Source organism: Pseudophryne corroboree, chromosome 6 (assembly GCF_028390025.1).
Source record: "Pseudophryne corroboree isolate aPseCor3 chromosome 6, aPseCor3.hap2, whole genome shotgun sequence".
NCBI classification, from domain to species: domain Eukaryota; kingdom Metazoa; phylum Chordata; class Amphibia; order Anura; family Myobatrachidae; genus Pseudophryne; species Pseudophryne corroboree.
Window position 1 is genome coordinate 764,211,955 of NC_086449.1, and position 22,272 is coordinate 764,234,226.

The window sequence follows — 22,272 nt, forward strand, 5'->3', positions numbered from 1 at the left end:
TTTTCTTTGCGTCATGTGCTGTTTGGGGAGGGATTTTTGGAAGGGCCATCCTGCGTGACACTGCAGTGCCACTCCTAGATGGGCCCGGTGTTTGTGTCGGCCACTAGGGTCGCTTATCTTACTCACACAGCTACCTCATTGCGCCTCTTTTTTTCTTTGCGTCATGTGCTGTTTGGGGAGGGTTTTTTGGAAGGGCCATCCTGCGTGACACTGCAGTGCCACTCCTAGATGGTCCCGGTGTTTGTGTCGGCCACTAGGGTCGCTTATCTTACTCACACAGCTACCTCATTGCGCCTCTTTTTTTCTTTGCGTCATGTGCTGTTTGGGGAGGGTTTTTTGGAAGGACCATCCTGCGTGACACTGCAGTGCCACTCCTAGATGGGCCCGGTGTTTGTGTCGGCCACTAGGGTCGCTTATCTTACTCACACAGCTACCTCATTGTGCCTCTTTTTTTCTTTGCGTCATGTGCTGTTTGGGGAGGGTTATTTGGAAGGGACATCCTGCGTGACACTGCAGTGCCACTCCTAGATGGGCCCGGTGTTTGTGTCGGCCACTAGGGTCGCTTATCTTACTTACACAGCTACCTCATTGCGCCTCTTTTTTTCTTTGCGTCATGTGCTGTTTGGGGAGGGTTTTTTGGAAGGGACATCCTGCGTGACACTGCAGTGCCACTCCTAGATGGGCCCGGTGTTTGTGTCGGCCACTAGGGTCGCTTATCTTACTCACACAGCTACCTCATTGCGCCTCTTTTTTTCTTTGCGTCATGTGCTGTTTGGGGAGGGTTTTTTGGAAGGGACATCCTGCGTGACACTGCAGTGCCACTCCTAGATGGGCCCGGTGTTTGTGTCGGCCACTAGGGTCGCTTATCTTACTCACACAGCTACCTCATTGCGCCTCTTTTTTTCTTTGCGTCATGTGCTGTTTGGGGAGGGTTTTTTGGAAGGGACATCCTGCGTGACACTGCAGTGCCACTCCTAGATGGGCCCGGTGTTTGTGTCGGCCACTAGGGTCGCTTATCTTACTCACACAGCTACCTCATTGCGCCTCTTTTTTTCTTTGCGTCATGTGCTGTTTGGGGAGGGTTTTTTGGAAGGGACATCCTGCGTGACACTGCAGTGCCACTCCTAGATGGGCCCGGTGTTTGTGTCGGCCACTAGGGTCGCTTATCTTACTCACACAGCTACCTCATTGCGCCTCTTTTTTTCTTTGCGTCATGTGCTGTTTGGGGAGGGTTTTTTGGAAGGGACATCCTGCGTGACACTGCAGTGCCACTCCTAGATGGGCCCGGTGTTTGTGTCGGCCACTAGGGTCGCTTAGCTTAGTCATCCAGCGACCTAGGTGCAAATTTTAGGACTAAAAATAATATTGTGAGGTGTGAGGTATTCAGAATAGACTGAAAATGAGTGTAAATTATGGTTTTTGAGGTTAATAATACTTTGGGATCAAAATGACCCCCAAATTCTATGATTTAAGCTGTTTTTTAGTGTTTTTTAAAAAAAACACCCGAATCCAAAACACACCCGAATCCGACAAAAAAAATTCGGTGAGGTTTTGCCAAAACGCGGTCGAACCCAAAACACGGCCGCGGAACCGAACCCAAAACCAAAACACAAAACCCGAAAAATTTCAAGTGCACATCTCTAGTTTAAATTAAAGTTTCCAAATAAAAGGCAATTATATAAAGGAGATAATCCTAAAACAATTTCCAGGCTGTAATTTGAGGTAACGGAATGACATTACAGTTGAGTCCTCATATAACCAGCTTCAATACGTCAAATGACACGAGACACCTGACGCGAGACACCTGGCGCAGGTCACCCTCCAAGTCCTGTGCAACTCTGCTAGTAATAGCCATCTTTTCTTTTTAACCAAAAATGTGTCTTAGTCACAATGACTGTACTGACTAATGTGGTATAATGCGACACGTGTATGTCTGTGTGCGACTGAGTCTGTACAAACAGCACCATGGAACTTGGTATGGAAAAAAGCCATGGGCGCTGCATCGTAACACTTCGTATGCAGATTAGAGATGAGCGGGTTCGGTTTCTTTGAATCCGAACCCGCACGAACTTCACTTTTTTTTCCACGGGTCCGAGCGACTCGGATCTTCCCGCCTTGCTCGGTTAACCCGAGCGCGCCCGAACGTCATCATGACGCTGTCGGATTCTCGCGAGGCTCGGATTCTATCGCGAGACTCGGATTCTATATAAGGAGCCGCGCGTCGCCGCCATTTTCACTCGTGCATTGAGATTGATAGGGAGAGGACGTGTCTGGCGTCCTCTCCATTAGAATAGAGATAGATAGATTAGATAGAGAGAGATTGTGCAGAGTCGCAGACAGAGTTAGTTTACCACAGTCAGTGACCAGTGCAGTTGCTAGTTAACTTTTATTTAATATAATATATCCGTTCACTTCTCTCTGCTATATCCGTTCTCTGCCTGAAAAAAAAAACGATACACAGCACAGTCAGTCACACAGTGTGACTCAGTCTGTGTGCACTCAGCTCAGCCCAGTGTGCTGCACAGTCATCAATGTATAAATTAAAAGCTTATAATTAATTGTGGGGGAGACTGGGGAGCACTGCAGGTTGTTAGCAGGAGCCAGGAGTACAATTATATTAATTAACAGTGCACACTTTTGCTGCAGGAGTGGTGACCAGTGCCTGACCACCAGTATAGTATTGTTGTATACTACTAATATCTCTTTAAATATCAACCAGTCTATATTAGCAGCAGACACAGTACAGTGCGGTAGTTCACGGCTGTGGCTACCTCTGTGTCGGCACACGGCAGGCAGTCCGTCCGACCAGAATTGTATTATTTATTATTATATACCTACCACCTAACCGTGGTTTTTTTTTCATTCTTTATACCGTCATAGTGTCATCCTAATTGTTACGAGTATACTACTATCTCTTTATCAACCAGTGTACAGTGCGGTAGTTCACGGCTGTGGCTACCTCTGTGTCGGCACACGGCAGGCAGTCCGTCCGACCAGAATTGTATTATTTATTATTATATACCTACCACCTAACCGTGGTTTTTTTTTCATTCTTTATACCGTCATAGTGTCATCCTAATTGTTACGAGTATACTACTATCTCTTTATCAACCAGTGTACAGTGCGGTAGTTCACGGCTGTGGCTACCTCTGTGTCGGCACACGGCAGGCAGTCCGTCCGACCAGAATTGTATTATTTATTATTATATACCTACCACCTAACCGTGGTTTTTTTTTCATTCTTTATACCGTCATAGTGTCATCCTAATTGTTACGAGTATACTACTATCTCTTTATCAACCAGTGTACAGTGCGGTAGTTCACGGCTGTGGCTACCTCTGTGTCGGCACACGGCAGGCAGTCCGTCCGACCAGAATTGTATTATTTATTATTATATACCTACCACCTAACCGTGGTTTTTTTTTCATTCTTTATACCGTCATAGTGTCATCCTAATTGTTACGAGTATACTACTATCTCTTTATCAACCAGTGTACAGTGCGGTAGTTCACGGCTGTGGCTACCTCTGTGTCGGCACACGGCAGGCAGTCCGTCCGACCAGAATTGTATTATTTATTATTATATACCTACCACCTAACCGTGGTTTTTTTTTCATTCTTTATACCGTCATAGTGTCATCCTAATTGTTACGAGTATACTACTATCTCTTTATCAACCAGTGTACAGTGCGGTAGTTCACGGCTGTGGCTACCTCTGTGTCGGCACACGGCAGGCAGTCCGTCCGACCAGAATTGTATTATTTATTATTATATACCTACCACCTAACCGTGGTTTTTTTTTCATTCTTTATACCGTCATAGTGTCATCCTAATTGTTACGAGTATACTACTATCTCTTTATCAACCAGTGTACAGTGCGGTAGTTCACGGCTGTGGCTACCTCTGTGTCGGCACACGGCAGGCAGTCCGTCCGACCAGAATTGTATTATTTATTATTATATACCTACCACCTAACCGTGGTTTTTTTTTCATTCTTTATACCGTCATAGTGTCATCCTAATTGTTACGAGTATACTACTATCTCTTTATCAACCAGTGTACAGTGCGGTAGTTCACGGCTGTGGCTACCTCTGTGTCGGCACACGGCAGGCAGTCCGTCCGACCAGAATTGTATTATTTATTATTATATACCTACCACCTAACCGTGGTTTTTTTTTCATTCTTTATACCGTCATAGTGTCATCCTAATTGTTACGAGTATACTACTATCTCTTTATCAACCAGTGTACAGTGCGGTAGTTCACGGCTGTGGCTACCTCTGTGTCGGCACACGGCAGGCAGTCCGTCCGACCAGAATTGTATTATTTATTATTATATACCTACCACCTAACCGTGGTTTTTTTTTCATTCTTTATACCGTCATAGTGTCATCCTAATTGTTACGAGTATACTACTATCTCTTTATCAACCAGTGTACAGTGCGGTAGTTCACGGCTGTGGCTACCTCTGTGTCGGCACACGGCAGGCAGTCCGTCCGACCAGAATTGTATTATTTATTATTATATACCTACCACCTAACCGTGGTTTTTTTTTCATTCTTTATACCGTCATAGTGTCATCCTAATTGTTACGAGTATACTACTATCTCTTTATCAACCAGTGTACAGTGCGGTAGTTCACGGCTGTGGCTACCTCTGTGTCGGCAGTCGGCAGGCAGTCCGTCCATCCATAATTGTATTATTATTATAATATATACCACCTAACCGTGGTTTTTTTTTCATTCTTTATACCGTCATAGTGTCATACTAGTTGTTACGAGTATACTACTATCTCTTTATCAACCAGTGTACAGTGCGGTAGTTCACGGCTGTGGCTACCTCTGTGTCGGCAGTCGGCAGGCAGTCCGTCCATCCATAATTGTATTATTATTATAATATATACCACCTAACTGTGGTTTTTTTTGCATTCTTTATACCGTCGTCATAGTGTCATACTAGTTGTTACGAGTATACTACTATCTCTTTATCAACCAGTGTACAGTGCGGTAGTTCACGGCTGTGGCTACCTCTGTGTCGGCAGTCGGCAGGCAGTCCGTCCATCCATAATTGTATTATTATTATAATATATACCACCTAACCGTGGTTTTTTTTTCATTCTTTATACCGTCGTCATAGTGTCATACTAGTTGTTACGAGTATACTACTATCTCTTTATCAACCAGTGTACAGTGCGGTAGTTCACGGCTGTGGCTACCTCTGTGTCGGCAGTCGGCAGGCAGTCCATCCATCCATAATTGTATTATTATTATAATATATACCACCTAACCGTGGTTTTTTTATACCACCTAACCGTGGCAGTCCGTCCATAATTGTATACTAGTATCCAATCCATCCATCTCCATTGTTTACCTGAGGTGCCTTTTAGTTCTGCCTATAAAATATGGAGAACAAAAAAGTTGAGGTTCCAAAATTAGGGAAAGATCAAGATCCACTTCCACCTCGTGCTGAAGCTGCTGCCACTAGTCATGGCCGAGACGATGAAATGCCAGCAACGTCGTCTGCCAAGGCCGATGCCCAATGTCATAGTACAGAGCATGTCAAATCCAAAACACCAAATATCAGAAAAAAAAGGACTCCAAAACCTAAAATAAAATTGTCGGAGGAGAAGCGTAAACTTGCCAATATGCCATTTACCACACGGAGTGGCAAGGAACGGCTGAGGCCCTGGCCTATGTTCATGGCTAGTGGTTCAGCTTCACATGAGGATGGAAGCACTCAGCCTCTCGCTAGAAAACTGAAAAGACTCAAGCTGGCAAAAGCACCGCAAAGAACTGTGCGTTCTTTGAAATCCCAAATCCACAAGGAGAGTCCAATTGTGTCGTTTGCGATGCCTGACCTTCCCAACACTGGACGTGAAGAGCATGCGCCTTCCACTATTTGCATGCCCCCTGCAAGTGCTGGAAGGAGCACCCGCAGTCCAGTTCCTGATAGTCAGATTGAAGATGTCAGTGTTGAAGTACACCAGGATGAGGAGGATATGGGTGTTGCTGGCGCTGGGGAGGAAATTGACCAGGAGGATTCTGATGGTGAGGTGGTTTGTTTAAGTCAGGCACCCGGGGAGACACCTGTTGTCCGTGGGAGGAATATGGCCGTTGACATGCCAGGTGAAAATACCAAAAAAATCAGCTCTTCGGTGTGGAGGTATTTCACCAGAAATGCGGACAACAGGTGTCAAGCCGTGTGTTCCCTTTGTCAAGCTGTAATAAGTAGGGGTAAGGACGTTAACCACCTCGGAACATCCTCCCTTATACGTCACCTGCAGCGCATTCATAATAAGTCAGTGACAAGTTCAAAAACTTTGGGTGACAGCGGAAGCAGTCCACTGACCAGTAAATCCCTTCCTCTTGTAACCAAGCTCACGCAAACCACCCCACCAACTCCCTCAGTGTCAATTTCCTCCTTCCCCAGGAATGCCAATAGTCCTGCAGGCCATGTCACTGGCAAGTCTGACGAGTCCTCTCCTGCCTGGGATTCCTCCGATGCATCCTTGCGTGTAACGCCTACTGCTGCTGGCGCTGCTGTTGTTGCCGCTGGGAGTCGATGGTCATCCCAGAGGGGAAGTCGTAAGCCCACTTGTACTACTTCCAGTAAGCAATTGACTGTTCAACAGTCCTTTGCGAGGAAGATGAAATATCACAGCAGTCATCCTACTGCAAAGCGGATAACTGAGTCCTTGACAACTATGTTGGTGTTAGACGTGCGTCCGGTATCCGCCGTTAGTTCACAGGGAACTAGACAATTTATTGAGGCAGTGTGCCCCCGTTACCAAATACCATCTAGGTTCCACTTCTCTAGGCAGGCGATACCGAGAATGTACACGGACGTCAGAAAAAGACTCACCAGTGTCCTAAAAAATGCAGTTGTACCCAATGTCCACTTAACCACGGACATGTGGACAAGTGGAGCAGGGCAGGGTCAGGACTATATGACTGTGACAGCCCACTGGGTAGATGTATGGACTCCCGCCGCAAGAACAGCAGCGGCGGCACCAGTAGCAGCATCTCGCAAACGCCAACTCTTTCCTAGGCAGGCTACGCTTTGTATCACCGCTTTCCAGAATACGCACACAGCTGAAAACCTCTTACGGCAACTGAGGAAGATCATCGCGGAATGGCTTACCCCAATTGGACTCTCCTGTGGATTTGTGGCATCGGACAACGCCAGCAATATTGTGTGTGCATTAAATATGGGCAAATTCCAGCACGTCCCATGTTTTGCACATACCTTGAATTTGGTGGTGCAGAATTTTTTAAAAAACGACAGGGGCGTGCAAGAGATGCTGTCGGTGGCCAGAAAAATTGCGGGACACTTTCGGCGTACAGGCACCACGTACAGAAGACTGGAGCACCACCAAAAACTACTGAACCTGCCCTGCCATCATCTGAAGCAAGAAGTGGTAACGAGGTGGAATTCAACCCTCTATATGCTTCAGAGGTTGGAGGAGCAGCAAAAGGCCATTCAAGCCTATACAATTGAGCACGATATAGGAGATGGAATGCACCTGTCTCAAGTGCAGTGGAGAATGATTTCAACGTTGTGCAAGGTTCTGATGCCCTTTGAACTTGCCACACGTGAAGTCAGTTCAGACACTGCCAGCCTGAGTCAGGTCATTCCCCTCATCAGGCTTTTGCAGAAGAAGCTGGAGGCATTGAAGAAGGAGCTAACACGGAGCGATTCCGCTAGGCATGTGGGACTTGTGGATGCAGCCCTTAATTCGCTTAACAAGGATTCACGGGTGGTCAATCTGTTGAAATCAGAGCACTACATTTTGGCCACCGTGCTCGATCCTAGATTTAAAGCCTACCTTGGATCTCTCTTTCCGGCAGACACAGGTCTGCTGGGGTTGAAAGACCTGCTGGTGACAAAATTGTCAAGTCAAGCGGAACGCGACCTGTCAACATCTCCTCCTTCACATTCTCCCGCAACTGGGGGTGCGAGGAAAAGGCTCAGAATTCCGAGCCCACCCGCTGGCGGTGATGCAGGGCAGTCTGGAGCGACTGCTGATGCTGACATCTGGTCCGGACTGAAGGACCTGACAACGATTACGGACATGTCGTCTACTGTCACTGCATATGATTCTCTCAACATTGATAGAATGGTGGAGGATTATATGAGTGACCGCATCCAAGTAGGCACGTCACACAGTCCGTACTTATACTGGCAGGAAAAAGAGGCAATTTGGAGGCCCTTGCACAAACTGGCTTTATTCTACCTAAGTTGCCCTCCCACAAGTGTGTACTCCGAAAGAGTGTTTAGTGCCGCCGCTCACCTTGTCAGCAATCGGCGTACGAGGTTACATCCAGAAAATGTGGAGAAGATGATGTTCATTAAAATGAATTATAATCAATTCCTCCGCGGAGACATTGACCAGCAGCAATTGCCTCCACAAAGTACACAGGGAGCTGAGATGGTGGATTCCAGTGGGGACGAATTGATAATCTGTGAGGAGGGGGATGTACACGGTGATATATCGGAGGGTGAAGATGAGGTGGACATCTTGCCTCTGTAGAGCCAGTTTGTGCAAGGAGAGATTAATTGCTTCTTTTTTGGGGGGGGTCCAAACCAACCCGTCATATCAGTCACAGTCGTGTGGCAGACCCTGTCACTGAAATGATGGGTTGGTTAAAGTGTGCATGTCCTGTTTTGTTTATACAACATAAGGGTGGGTGGGAGGGCCCAAGGATAATTCCATCTTGCACCTCTTTTTTCTTTTCTTTTTCTTTGCATCATGTGCTGATTGGGGAGGGTTTTTTGGAAGGGACATCCTGCGTGACACTGCAGTGCCACTCCTAGATGGGCCCGGTGTTTGTGTCGGCCACTAGGGTCGCTAATCTTACTCACACAGCTACCTCATTGCGCCTCTTTTTTTCTTTGCGTCATGTGCTGTTTGGGGAGGGTTTTTTGGAAGGGACATCCTGCGTGACACTGCAGTGCCACTCCTAGATGTGCCCGGTGTTTGTGTCGGCCACTAGGGTCGCTAATCTTACTCACACAGTCAGCTACCTCATTGCGCCTCTTTTTTTCTTTGCGTCATGTGCTGTTTGGGGAGGGTTTTTTGGAAGGGCCATCCTGCGTGACACTGCAGTGCCACTCCTAGATGGGCCCGGTGTTTGTGTCGGCCACTAGGGTCGCTTATCTTACTCACACAGCGACCTCGGTGCAAATTTTAGGACTAAAAATAATATTGTGAGGTGTGATGTGTTCAGAATAGGCTGAAAATGAGTGTAAATTATGTTTTTTGAGGTTAATAATACTTTGGGATCAAAATTACCCCCAAATTCTATGATTTAAGCTGTTTTTTAGGGTTTTTTTAAAAAAACACCCGAATCCAAAACACACCCGAATCCGACAAAAAAAATTCGGTGAGGTTTTGCCAAAACGCGGTCGAACCCAAAACACGGCCGCGGAACCGAACCCAAAACCAAAACACAAAACCCGAAAAATTTCCGGCGCTCATCTCTAATGCAGATTCAGACTAAGGGGTCTATTCATAAAGCAGTGAAAAGTGTGGAGAAGTGAGCCAGTGGAGAAGTTGCCCATGTCAACCAATCAGCATTGAAGTAACATTTATAATTTGCATACTTTACAATTGTACGGAGCAGCTGATTGGTTGCCATAGGCAACTTCTCCACAGGCTCACCTCTCCACACTTTTCACTGCTTCATGAATAGACTCCTTAGTGGCACACAGATATACAAGTATCACATACTGTATCAAATTAATCATATCAGTCTCCAGTGCATTCTAGAGGTATCACATTGCGACTATGACTGATTTTTTGGGGTAAAAAGATCCGAAAGACACAACCAGCAATAGAAGAGTCCCACGGGACCTGGTTTGCCGAGAGGGGCTGTTTGGCGCATCAATAATGCATCAATAATGAATGAGAGAGGGGTGTATCAAGAGAGGAAGAGGTCCGTGTGCATTCTTTGTCCAGGCACCCTCCTCTCTAGCGGGCAGAGCAACAGATTATGGACACTAGGGTTACTAGGAGATTCTAGCACTGCCCCAGAGTCTAATGCGCATGCAGTGATTTTCCTACTGCGCATGCGCAAAACACTGGGGAAATGGCCACAGCACCATTTTCCCAGTGGTTTCTGCAGCCGATGCGGGACTCCGGATTGCAAGTAATGAAAAAAATGGGTACAGGGAGTGTGGTGCGGAGAGAGTTAGATTTGGGTGTTTTATTTTGTTTCTGTGCAGGGTAAATACTGGCTGCTTTATTCTTATACTGCAATTTAGATTTCAGTTTGAACACACCCACCCAAATCTAACTTTCTCTGCACATGTTACATCTGCCCCACCTGCAGTGCACATGGTTCATCCCATTAGAGAAAAATTTTGCTGCTGCGTTCAGGTCTGAATTAGGCCCAATGTTTGACTGTTTATGTCAACTTTTATTCACAAGTATTCCAATTACACTGCTATTTTTTTTGTTTGGTGCCTGGAATGTTAGTATTGATTTTGGTTATGTTGGACGTGCTAATTCCAAATACAAAAACAGTTTTTCTCTAACAGCTATACTTTCTGCGCATGCCCAAGCTGCAGCACATCGCCATCTGGGCGACCTTCAGTCTGAGCAGAACGTAATTCGTCCTGGTTGTCAAAAACTTTCTGGGCAACCACAAAGGTCAAAACTATGCTGAGCTAGTAAACAACATGCTCATTAATTTCAGAGACCTTGGATGTACTATGAGCATAAAAGTTCATTACTTACACAGCCACTTGGTCTGTTTCCCAGAAAATTTGGGCGATATGAGCAAAGTGCACGGTGAAAGATTTCACCAGGACATTAAAACAATGGTAAATCGCTACCAGGAAAGATGGGATATACATATGATGGCAGATTACAGCTGGAACTTACAAAGAGACTGTCCAAACAAAGTCCATTCAAGAATTCCCACAAAAGAAGCTTCCTAAACTAATTTTGTTTTCATTCATGGTTTCATTTTATCATTGTGACGGAAAAGTGTAATTTGAGTCACAATAGTCGCTACTGCAATGTTAGTATGTTTTATTGATGTCACTAAAATATTCTAGAAAATATTAGACTATGTTTTTTTAACATTTTGTGTTTTATTATGTGAATTATAGGCCTAATATGAAATAAGGTAACACAAATCAGACGATGTTTATATCTCAAAAATTAAAGCTGATAGGTGAAAATGAATGTTATATTTGAAATCAGCACACCAAATATACATAAAATCAGCTCAAAAATCCTCGGCACCAAAACATGTGTTGGGCTGTGTTATTGAGCCATGTTAAAATGTTGCAAAATTGTGTAATTTTGTCCTTAAATATTTTGTAAAATATAGTAGGAAATATAAGTAGTAATAGTTGCATTAGTAGGAAGGAAGCAAACATCTTGTAATCAGTACATTTTACAATGGTTATTACCCGCTTGGTGATTCCGTTACCACGGCATGGTGACTCTGATACTTTATTAAAAAATGTGCCTAGGTTACACAAAGTGTCACACTTTTACCATACTTATGTAGATGTATGCTCATGATATCCCTATTGTACCATCCGTACTACATCCGTACTACAGGCTTGGACTGGCCCACAGGGGTACAGGGGAAACCACCGGTAGGCCCCACTGCCTGGGGGGCCCTCCTCCTCTAGGGATCAGGTTCTAGACTGTGCACTTGAATTATATATTATACATATGTTACTTACCTTATACTGCACAGGATTATGATGTATTCTCTACAGTACACTGCTGTCATTAATCTGGCACATTATCATGCATGCACTAGCATTAATTACTATATAAATTATCAAGGAGTCCAGACCAGGTACACTGTAATGGTTAGCCAAACCTTTGGAGGCTGGCCACACCTCTAATCATGGGCCCCTACCACTGCATACCCCCGGTGGGCCCTTCATGCTCCAGTCCGACACTGCATGGGTAGTATGGATGGTGTAATGGTTAGCATTACTGCTTCTCAGCACTGAGGTCATTGGTTTGATTCCCACCATGACCCTTTCTCTGTGGAGTTTGTATATTCTCCCCGTACTTGGGTGGGTTTCCTCCGGGTACTCCGGTTTCCTCCCACAATCAAAAAATATACTGTTAGGTTAATTGGGTCCCAACAAAAATTAACCCTTGTGTAAATGTGTGTGCATGTACATGTGGTAGGGAATATAGACTGTAAGCTCCACTGGGGCAGGGACTGATGTGAATGGCCAAATATTCTCTGTAAAGCTGCAGAATATGTGTGCGCTATATAAATAACTGGTAATAAATAAATAATATTGTGCATTAAAATTGTGAAATCTAGCATTAATTCCATATCAATTGTGTGCACACACAGAGTAACAAGTCTCATGAATGGTGATTTCGTTACCGACTTTAAAAGCTAGACTGATTTATCAAGGATAACGTACACAAGATGGATTTTAATGTATAGGTCAACAGTCGACCCCATATGGATGACATGCATTAGGTTGATATGATCAACAGGTCAACAGGTAGACAGTGCTTAATGTCCACAGGTACAAAAGGTCAAGGTTGACATGCCCATAGTCAACTCAAATGGTCAACACCAGTTTTTTGTTTATTCATGTTTCTCCAACCTTTGCTTGATTTACTATCCATGTGGCCTACGAATGGGTATAGTAACCTTGCCCTAAGCATGGCGAGTGAAGACAACCCGCAAGTGTGCACGTTTCCACTAATTGTGATTAGGTATGGTTAAACACACCGAATGACACCCAAAAAACTAAAAAGACTTGTGTTGACATGTATCTGTCAACCTTACCCATTGTCGACCTTTGACCCTGTCAACCTTTTGACCTTGTTGACCTAATGCATGTTGACCATACGGGGTCAATCTAAAGACTGTCTATCTATACAGTGTAAATCTTCCATACCACACCCACACAATACCCCATAGCCACACACACATGCTGCCCTATTGCCAACCCCCCACACTCCCCCCCACTCACACACACCCACCCACCCACACACTAGCCCATAGCCACACACACACTGCCACAGACACTCACACTGCCCAATAGCCAGACACACACACCCTGCACCACCCCCTCGCAGCTCCAGCCTCATCTTCCGCTCCCCTTGCATCCCAACAGTTTACCATTCTGTGGGCGCTGTTTGCCTGGAGGTGGAGATCGCAGAGGCCCTTGCAATGAGAAAGGGCCTGAGTGGCAGCAGTGTTGATCGGGACAACCGGCAGACAACCATGGTTGGAGGGACAGAGCCGGCAGTGGAATTTCAAATTTGTCACTGGCCATGAGCCAATTGGAGCTTGCAGACAGGAAGCGAATCAGGAGCTCCCAAGCGGCAGCTCCAGCTTGGCTGCTGGTCCGTGAACTTGGATTGGCTTGCAGCAGGAATTCATTTTAAAATACCGCTGTCGGCTCTGTCCCTCAATCAATGGTTGTTTGCTGGTGGTCCCGATTAACACTGCTGCAATTTTGGTCCAGGCCAGGGACTGAAATCCCATCCACCCCCCCTTACTGGCGGCCCTGCCACCTGATTTTTGAGACACTGTGGTTTTGGGGTACCCATATGAAGTTAGACCTGAAAAGAGGAATGGGAACCATTTTGCGCAGAAGTTGTTATTATGGACCCCAACCTTTGTAGTTTGGGCCCAGGCTGTTACAAAAACACTCTTTCACCATACATATGTATGTCTCCATGTTTTATTTCAGATTTAGAGGGTAATTCTGAGTTGATCGTAGCAGGAACTTTGTTAGCAGTTGGGCAAAACCATGTGCACTGCCGGGGAGGCAGTTATAACATATGCAGAGATAGTTAGATTTGGGTGTGGTGTGTTCGATCTGCAGTGTAAAAATAAAGCAGCCAGTATTTACCCTGCACAGAAACAAAATAACCCACCCAAATCTAACACTCTCTGCACATGTTATATCTGCCCCCCCTGCAGTGCACATGGTTTTGCCCAACTGCTAACAAAGTTCCTGCTGCAATCAACTCAGAATTACCCCCTCCGAGTTGTTCGCTCTGTAAATTTCTTCGCATCGCAGCGATTTTCCGCTTAGTGCGCATGCGCAATGTCCGCACTGCGACTGCGCCAAGTAAATTTGCTATGAAGTTAGGAATTTTACTCACGGTTTTTTCTTCGTTCTGGTGATCGTAATGTGATTGACAGGAAGTGGGTGTTTCTGGGCGGAAACTGGCCGTTTTATGGGTGTGTGTGAAAAAACGCTACAGTTTCTGGGAAAAACGCGGGAGTGGTGGAGAAACGGGGGAGTGTCTGGGCGAACGCTGGGTGTGTTTGTGACGTCAAACCAGGAACGACAAGCACTGAACTGATCGCAGATGCCGAGTAAGTGTCGAGTTACTCAGAAACTGCACAGAGATGTCTTATCGCAAAATTGCGAATCTTTCGTTCGCAATTTTGATAAGCTAAGATTCACTCCCAGTAGGCGGCGGCTTAGCGTGTGCAAAGCTGCTAAAAGCAGCTTGCGAGCGAACAACTCGGAATGAGGGCCTTAGAGTATGAAGGTTTGTTACTTGATACAGAGAGACATCTGTGGGTTAAGCATCCATACAGATCAGACCACATGTGACAGACAAATTGGATTTTAATTATTTTATTTTATCCAGCCCCCTATAAAGCCAATGCAATGAAACAAAGTTTAAAACCAAAATCTACACAAACCCAGCACTAGTAAAACTTACGCAAGAACCACCTCCCTCTGTGTCACTAAAGAATACTGGAAAAGAACACATTAGCAAAAATAAGTTTGCAAAGTATTAGGCAGCTGTACACAAGCTATTATTTGGTAAATCTGTTTTTCTCATGAACAGAACATTTAGATGAACTTAGGGGGCCATTCCGAGTTGTTCGCTCGGTAAATTTCATCGCATCGCAGCGATTTTCCGCTTAGTGCGCATGCGCAATGTTCGCACTGCGACTGCGCCAAGTAAATTTGCTATGAAGTTAGGTATTTTACTCACGGCTTTTTCTTCGTTCAGGCGATCGTAATGTGATTGACAGGAAGTGGGTGTTTCTGGGCGGAAACTGGCCGTTTTATGGGCGTGTGGGAAAAAACGCTACCGTTTCTGGGAAAAACGCGGGAGTGGCAGGAGAAACGGAGGAGTGTCTGGGCGAACGCTGGGTGTGTTTGTGACGTCAAACCAGGAACGACAAGCTCTGAACTGATCGCAGATGCCGAGTAAGTCTCGAGTTACTCAGAAACTGCACAGAGATGTCTTATCGCAATATTGCGAATCTTTCGTTCGCAATTTTACTATGCTAAGATTCACTCCCAGTAGGCGTAGGCTTAGCGTGTGCAAAGCTGCTAAAAACGGCTTGCGAGCGAACAACTCGGAATGACCCCCTTAGTTGCACGTTATATGAGAAAGTATAAAACGTTAGCGTCTTACACAGAGCAGGGAACATCTCCTGTGGTTCGGAGATTAAGCTGCTTTTAAGAAGAAATAAATTGGGCTTTGTATTTTGGAGGATCGTGAAATTGTAGCTATTTTTGAAGTGAGCAGATCAAAGGCAGATTGTGGAAGCTAAATTTAAGCATGTGTGTTTAATGGACTTCTTAACAGTTAAACCATGAATCCTTTCAGAGGAGCACTGGGAAGATTTCCCCTTTCTGCAGCTGTACTTAACAATAAAGAAAGTTTCAGTGTCCAAAGCAAAGTGTGGTCAGGTCTGTGACTACCTAAATGAACTGAAGTGGTGTACTAATAAAAGCTCACTTAAACACTATTCCTGCAATAGACAATAATGAAGAAAAGACTTCTGCTTATTGAGTTTTGCTAATCTGGAAAAGAAATGAATATCAGGTATCAAATAAAGAAAAAGATAAACACACAATTTTTTTTTTGAGGTATGGGAAAGCTTTATTGACTCCTAATCTATCTCTGTCAAGGAACATATTCAGAAATACTTCCAATCCACACTCTGGTTTGAAAACTGTATGTTCCTAAAGGACCCCCCTATCATTAAATTACCTTTTTTCTTCTTCTTTGTTTAATCACTTGAAACACAGATGCACGTACAATTTTTGTTTATTATATTTGTAATACAATTTTATTTAAAAAAATGATAGTATATAAATATTATAATTTTTACCAATGTTAATATAGTATGTATGAAATACATACATTTTACCGGCAGAAGGCATCCCGTCTGATGGAATCCCGTCAGCGAGGCACCAAGTCCCCTCGCAGGCTTGCTGCGCTTGCCGCGCTTTAGGCTCGGTGTCTCGCTGCACTCATCACAGGTTATATTCTCACTTAGTTGATGGCATGGGCCCACCAACCGAGTGGGAATACTCAGAGAAGGTCAGGATTCTGGGCGTCAGTAATTCACCGGCTGTTGGGATTCCGGCGTCGGTCTCCTGATGCCGGGATCCCGACAGCTGGTATTTTTATTTTATTTTAAAGTGTCTTTATTGCAAATTGTACAATAGAATTCAACGATTGAATAGCACAAAAAAAAAATTAATGCATACATTTTCAAACATTTTCTTCTTCCAGGTTTAACAATATAGATACTTGTATCTGTTTTTGTGTTGTCAAGAAAAAAGAAAAGAGGAATAACATTCATAAAATGACAATATTGTGTTTACAAATATGGTCTCATGGTGTTTTCTTGTGGACTAGTAGTATACTCATGGTGTTTTCTTGTGAACTAGTAGTATACTCATGGTGTTTTTTTGTGGACTAATAGTATACTTTTAAACAGTTATATATTAGAGATTTCTTGTGAAGACAGCTGGGCCAAATTTAATAGAGTGAGAGTTTCAGAAAGTGAGAGATTTGATAAGGTTTTGTAGTTTTTTTTAAGGTGGTAAGCTTCATTTATTTAATAGCAGGAGTCTTGGGGGCGGTGGTGGCGGGGCAGAATATACCCCCTTCAATAAACCACAACATCATAAAGGTGTGACCTTGGGTGTACCATTTGTGACCAGCACCATCACCATCCAAACTTCTACAGTCAGGACTTTTGTGGACCTTTCTTTCTGTGAACCAGGACTCCAGTGCCAGCAGTGCCACTGACGACAAATCTTCCTTGGAGACCTCAACCATTTGGAACACAGAATACTTGCCAAAACTAGGATTCCACCACTGGTGTTTGTTGCCCTCTGTGAACCAGGACTCCGTCATCTGTTGCCGTTGCCACACGAACCAGTTTTTACTGGAGCCTCCCAAATTGGAACACAGCTTTGGTAAAACACATCTAATTGGATGATTCATCCTTATTTTGGTCCTTATTAGTGACTGTATTATTATTGGTGCAAGAATGCAAAAGGGTCATTAAGTACACCAAGGTCATAGTAGTGAGACATACATGAGTATGAAGTTCTATCTATATTTATTATAGTGTTATTTTAACCATCTTTTATCGTGTAATTCATTTTCTACATAATTAAACAAATTTATTGTGAAAAGTATTCTGTGTCAATCTAGCGCTGTACAAATTTATCTTTTTCTCTACTTTGGTTTTTAAGGGTTTGACTATCCCTTATATATACAGCTGCTGGGCTAAGCTACTCGTCACAGCGCCTGACCATATATACTTGATATATATAATCCCTGCAGTAGCAAATTAGTCTCAAGAATATGGCGGGCGCCATGTTTCCTGAGACTTGCTCATGCGCAGTAGACTCCGGCACATTGCCGGAGCCTACGGCGCCGTGGAGAGGAGGGGGCCCACCCGGAGCACTGCACACGGGCACCCTCCTCTCATAAAACACCCCTGGGGAGAGGACAAGGGTAGAAGTTGCCCATAGTAACCAAATTCTACAGTAGCTAGCATTTATCTAGCACATTCTATAAAATGATACCTAGAAGCTCTGGCCAACTTCACCTTTCCTCTTTAGAAGGTTTGATACCTCTCCCCCATTGATATAAACACCAATGAAAATATTGTTTAAGTGTAAATCAAGAAAATACAAAAAAATCTTCTTGGTTACAAGTTTCTTTTCTCTACCCCACGACATTTCCAGAAATATATATACTGTATATACTGTTTATTTAGCCTATACATCTTTTGCATACCTCCCAACATGACCCTCTCCAGGAGGAACGCAATGCTCTGCTCCTGGACTTCCCTCTTAATTTATGATTACCATCACCTGTGCTGTAACACCTTTCTTATCCATTAACCTGTTCAGCACAGGTGGCGGCAATCACAAATTAAGAGAAAAGTCCAGAAGCAGAGCATTGTGTCCCTCCTGGAGAGGGTCATGTTGGGAGGTATGCTTTTGTGTTCATTAAGGCTTTGCACTCATTCTCCGTTTAATGGTCAGACCCTAATTCTAACAACCAATTCCAAACCTTATATTTTTTTTTAATGTTTTTACTTTTTAGAGTTCTATAAATATAAAACTATTACACAATAGAAAAGAAAAAAGAAAAGAAGAAAAAAAAAGAAAAGGTGATATTTCATGTCTGTCTGCCGTGGTGTGTAGGGGAGCAGGTGTGCATCAATAGACAGCACCTAGAAGCACTTGCATACAATGGTTAACTCTCAGGAGGTTTGTCTGCCTCCCACCTGTTGCTTAGCTGTCAGCCTGCAATATGTTCCGCGTCAGCCTTGATGTTCTTGGCGGTTATGTACAGTATGAAGGCCAGGCTTGCTAATAGGGACATGAAACAGATTGGAAAGGAAAATACAATTCTTGAAATTTAACCATTTGCTTTCAAAATACAGCAGTAAGAGGGAATATATATGGAAAAGGTGCTATGAAAGATAATAATGTAATAAATAATATACAGAGTGAGGCAAAAAACCTGCACGGAGTATAATTTATTTTCAGTTGGTTTGAATATGCGTCCAGATGGTGGCCTTCATTTATGATACACATTTGTAGTCCACGTCTGAAGTTTCGCATCACTCGGTGGGTTATTTCCAGCGTTATCACTGCAGTTTCCTGACGAAGATCACTTTCATTTGTGTGGTTATGTTACCATACAGAATTTGTGTTACTGGGTGGAAAATAATCCTCACCAGCTTCATGAAAGCCTCTACATAGCCAACGGGGCCATATGCGGGTGTTATCTGCGATGGTCGGGATGGCGGCGGACACATAGCCAATTGCGGCATCCCAACTTTTAGAATGCCGGCATGGGACAGGGTAACTAATTTACCCCTCCCCCGCCCACTACCCTAAACCTAACCTGCCTGGGGTGGCAACTAGGGCTAAGGAAACAGGGTATCCGTTCACATGGTCGACCATGTTATGGTCGACAGTCATTAGGTCGACCACTATTGGTCGACATTGACATGGTCGACATGGACACATGGTCGACACATGAAAATGGTCGACACATGAAAGGTCGACACATGAAAAGGTCAACATGAGTTTTTTTAACTTTTTTTTCTTTTGGGGAACTTTTCCATACTTTACGATCCACGTGGACTACAATTGGAACGGTAATCTGTGCCGAGCGAAGCGGTAGCGGAGCGAAGGCACCATGCCCGAAGCATGGCGAGCGAAGCGAGCCATGCGAGGGGACGCGGTGCACTAATTGGGGTTCCCAGTCACTTTACGCAAAAAACGACACCCAAAAAGTTAAAAAAACTCATGTCGACCTTTTCATGTGTCGACCTTTCATGTGTCGACCATTTTCACGCGTCGACCATGTGTCCATGTTGACCATGTCAATGTCAACCAATAGTGGTCGACCTAATGACTGTCGACCATAACATGGTCGACCATTCATACCGGAACCAGGAAACAGGGCGTGGCGGCTACGTCTAATCCCAGGGGTGGCATCTTAAGCTAGGCACACAGGGGGTGGTGGCTATGGCAACCCTCCACCCCCCTTTGGTGCCTAACCACCCTCCTTGGGCACTAACCTTCTCCCGAATATTTACTGTTGGGATGCTGTCGGACGGGGTTCCTGTGCCGGGATTGCAAGTGGTTTCAGGATTCCAGCATCAGTCACCTGAGGGTTTCGGGATGCTAACCGCATCATCGGACAGCTGAGGTCTACAAAAATCCACCAAGAACCATTAATGAACTGAAGGCTGATGCTATACACCAAGAAGTGACCATATCATATTCAAAACCAGATGAAAATAAAGTCTATTCCATGCACTTTTAGATGATGTATTATGTACACAACATTTTTTTTAAATTAGAGTTTGATTTGATTATTGAGTTTGATTTAAATTGTCAAACCAAAAAGGTTCAAGTCAGGAATGATTGATTGATTTATTTACATTAATTTTATTTTAACATTACTTATATAAATCAGAAGCATTTGCTGCAATTCTCTCATGTCTGACCATACAATACTGTAGCACCAGTAATGACCGAGCGTCCCAGCTCAGCAGAGATGAGTGAGTCACTTGTGGCATGATTCACTATACTGTAGTCAGCGCCTATTCCCAGTAAATCCATTTTTTTTAAATTAATGGCACAATATTGGGATCTTCCCAAGATGATTCACCTGCTACAGATCGTTATTTGTAGGAACGTGATTTTCTGTGTTCTCATCTGTCAGTTATATAAGTATGATGTCATTGTTTTATCTGAGGATCCCTATAAGATAGTCACCTATTTTTCATCACGAGAATTAGAAATCTCTGAATCAATGAAAAAAAAAAAAGTATATACAGCAAGGCATTAGAGGCACCAGGTGTCGCTCCACCTCAGATGCCCATCCCTCAGAATGCCTCCCGCGCAGGTTCTGCACCATAGTTACTGTCTATTTGCTTGTACATATCAGTGGCAGGCTGGGAGTGAGGTGCAGCACTGTAACATCACAGCACACCAGTACACTGACAGCCAGTTACTGACATGGACCTCCCAGCAGATAAGCCGCTCCACATCTTTGGCAGGAGCCAGGTTTCCTTGAGTGGGTTACGTTTGCTCCCTCGAAAGCAGAGGGCCAGTAGAGGGATATTGGGCTGGGAGACTGGACTAATGGGGGTATATTTACTAAGCTCCCGATTTTGACCGATTTGGTGTTTTTTCATCAAAGTGTCATCTTGGGAATTAACTAAACTGAAATCTCGGCAGCGATGAGGGCATTCGTATTTTTTTGGAAGTCAAAGAAAAAAAATAAGAATGAATACACCATCGGTCAAACACGCCTGTTATTTTATACAACTTGGTAATTTACTAAAAATTCTAATTCACCATTACTGCCAGCAATAAATACAAATCGTAAAAAAAAGCAGTTTTCAAATAGACCTGCTTTTTTTTTACCGTGTTTCTGATAGGCATGCACGGATCCGTGAGATCCGTGCATGTTTATCAGTGGGAAGGGGTGTGAAAGAGTTTAAAATCTGGGGAAAAAATTGCGTGGGGTCCCCCCTCCTAAGCATAACCAGCCTCGGGCTCTTTGAGCCGGTCCTGGTTGTAAAAATACGGGGGAAAAATTGACAGGGGTTCCCCCATATTTTAACAACCAGCACCGGGCTCTGCGCCTGGTCCTGGTGCAAAAAATATGGTGGACAAAAGACGTAGGGGTCCCCCATATTTTTAACACCAGCACCGGGCTCCACTAGTCAGAGAGATAATGCCATAGACGGGGGACACTTTTATATTGGTCCCTGTGGCCCTGGCATTAAATCACCAACTAGTCACCCCTAGCCGGGGTACCCTGGAGGAGTATCTGCCAGGATATCGTATATATCCCATGTACAGTAAACCATTGGTTCTCGTACATCTCTGAATTAGCCTCCTCCTACCTCTCTAGTACCACCTATTTTAATTATACACCTTTTCATTTTCTATTCCAATATACCAATTGGTATTTATAAGTGAAATACTGTAAATCAGACTTAGAGGAGATGGGGACTGTCCTTATTACACATGCTACTTTTCTGTGGGTGAATCGCTCAGTTATATTTTTGGGGGAATTTGTTAATAAGTCTTACTTATATTTCATTATGAAAAGACTTACCAAGTAACGGATTGCAGATAATGAAAAAGTTGGACATGGACAGCTAAGGAATGTCCAACATAAGACACCGCCAATGGGAAGAGGCAATTCCATTCAGTTAACAGTTCATGTTGAAGGATATTCTCACAGATACTTGCGCCATGTGGTGAGGAAAACTATCCAGGGATCTATAGGTTAAGAATTAGCTTTTTTTCCCAGCATCTCACGACTGCTCTGAGACGCACGTGGTTTCCCAGTTGTAGAGCTTGTGTGAAAACTGTTCCGGATTTGTTCCACTGTGTAATGTGAAACATGTGTGCCTAATGCCACTGCATGGTCGGTCGGCTCTTCTTGCAAGCATGGAGTTCCATTGTTCTACAGTACATCAGAATGGAGTACAG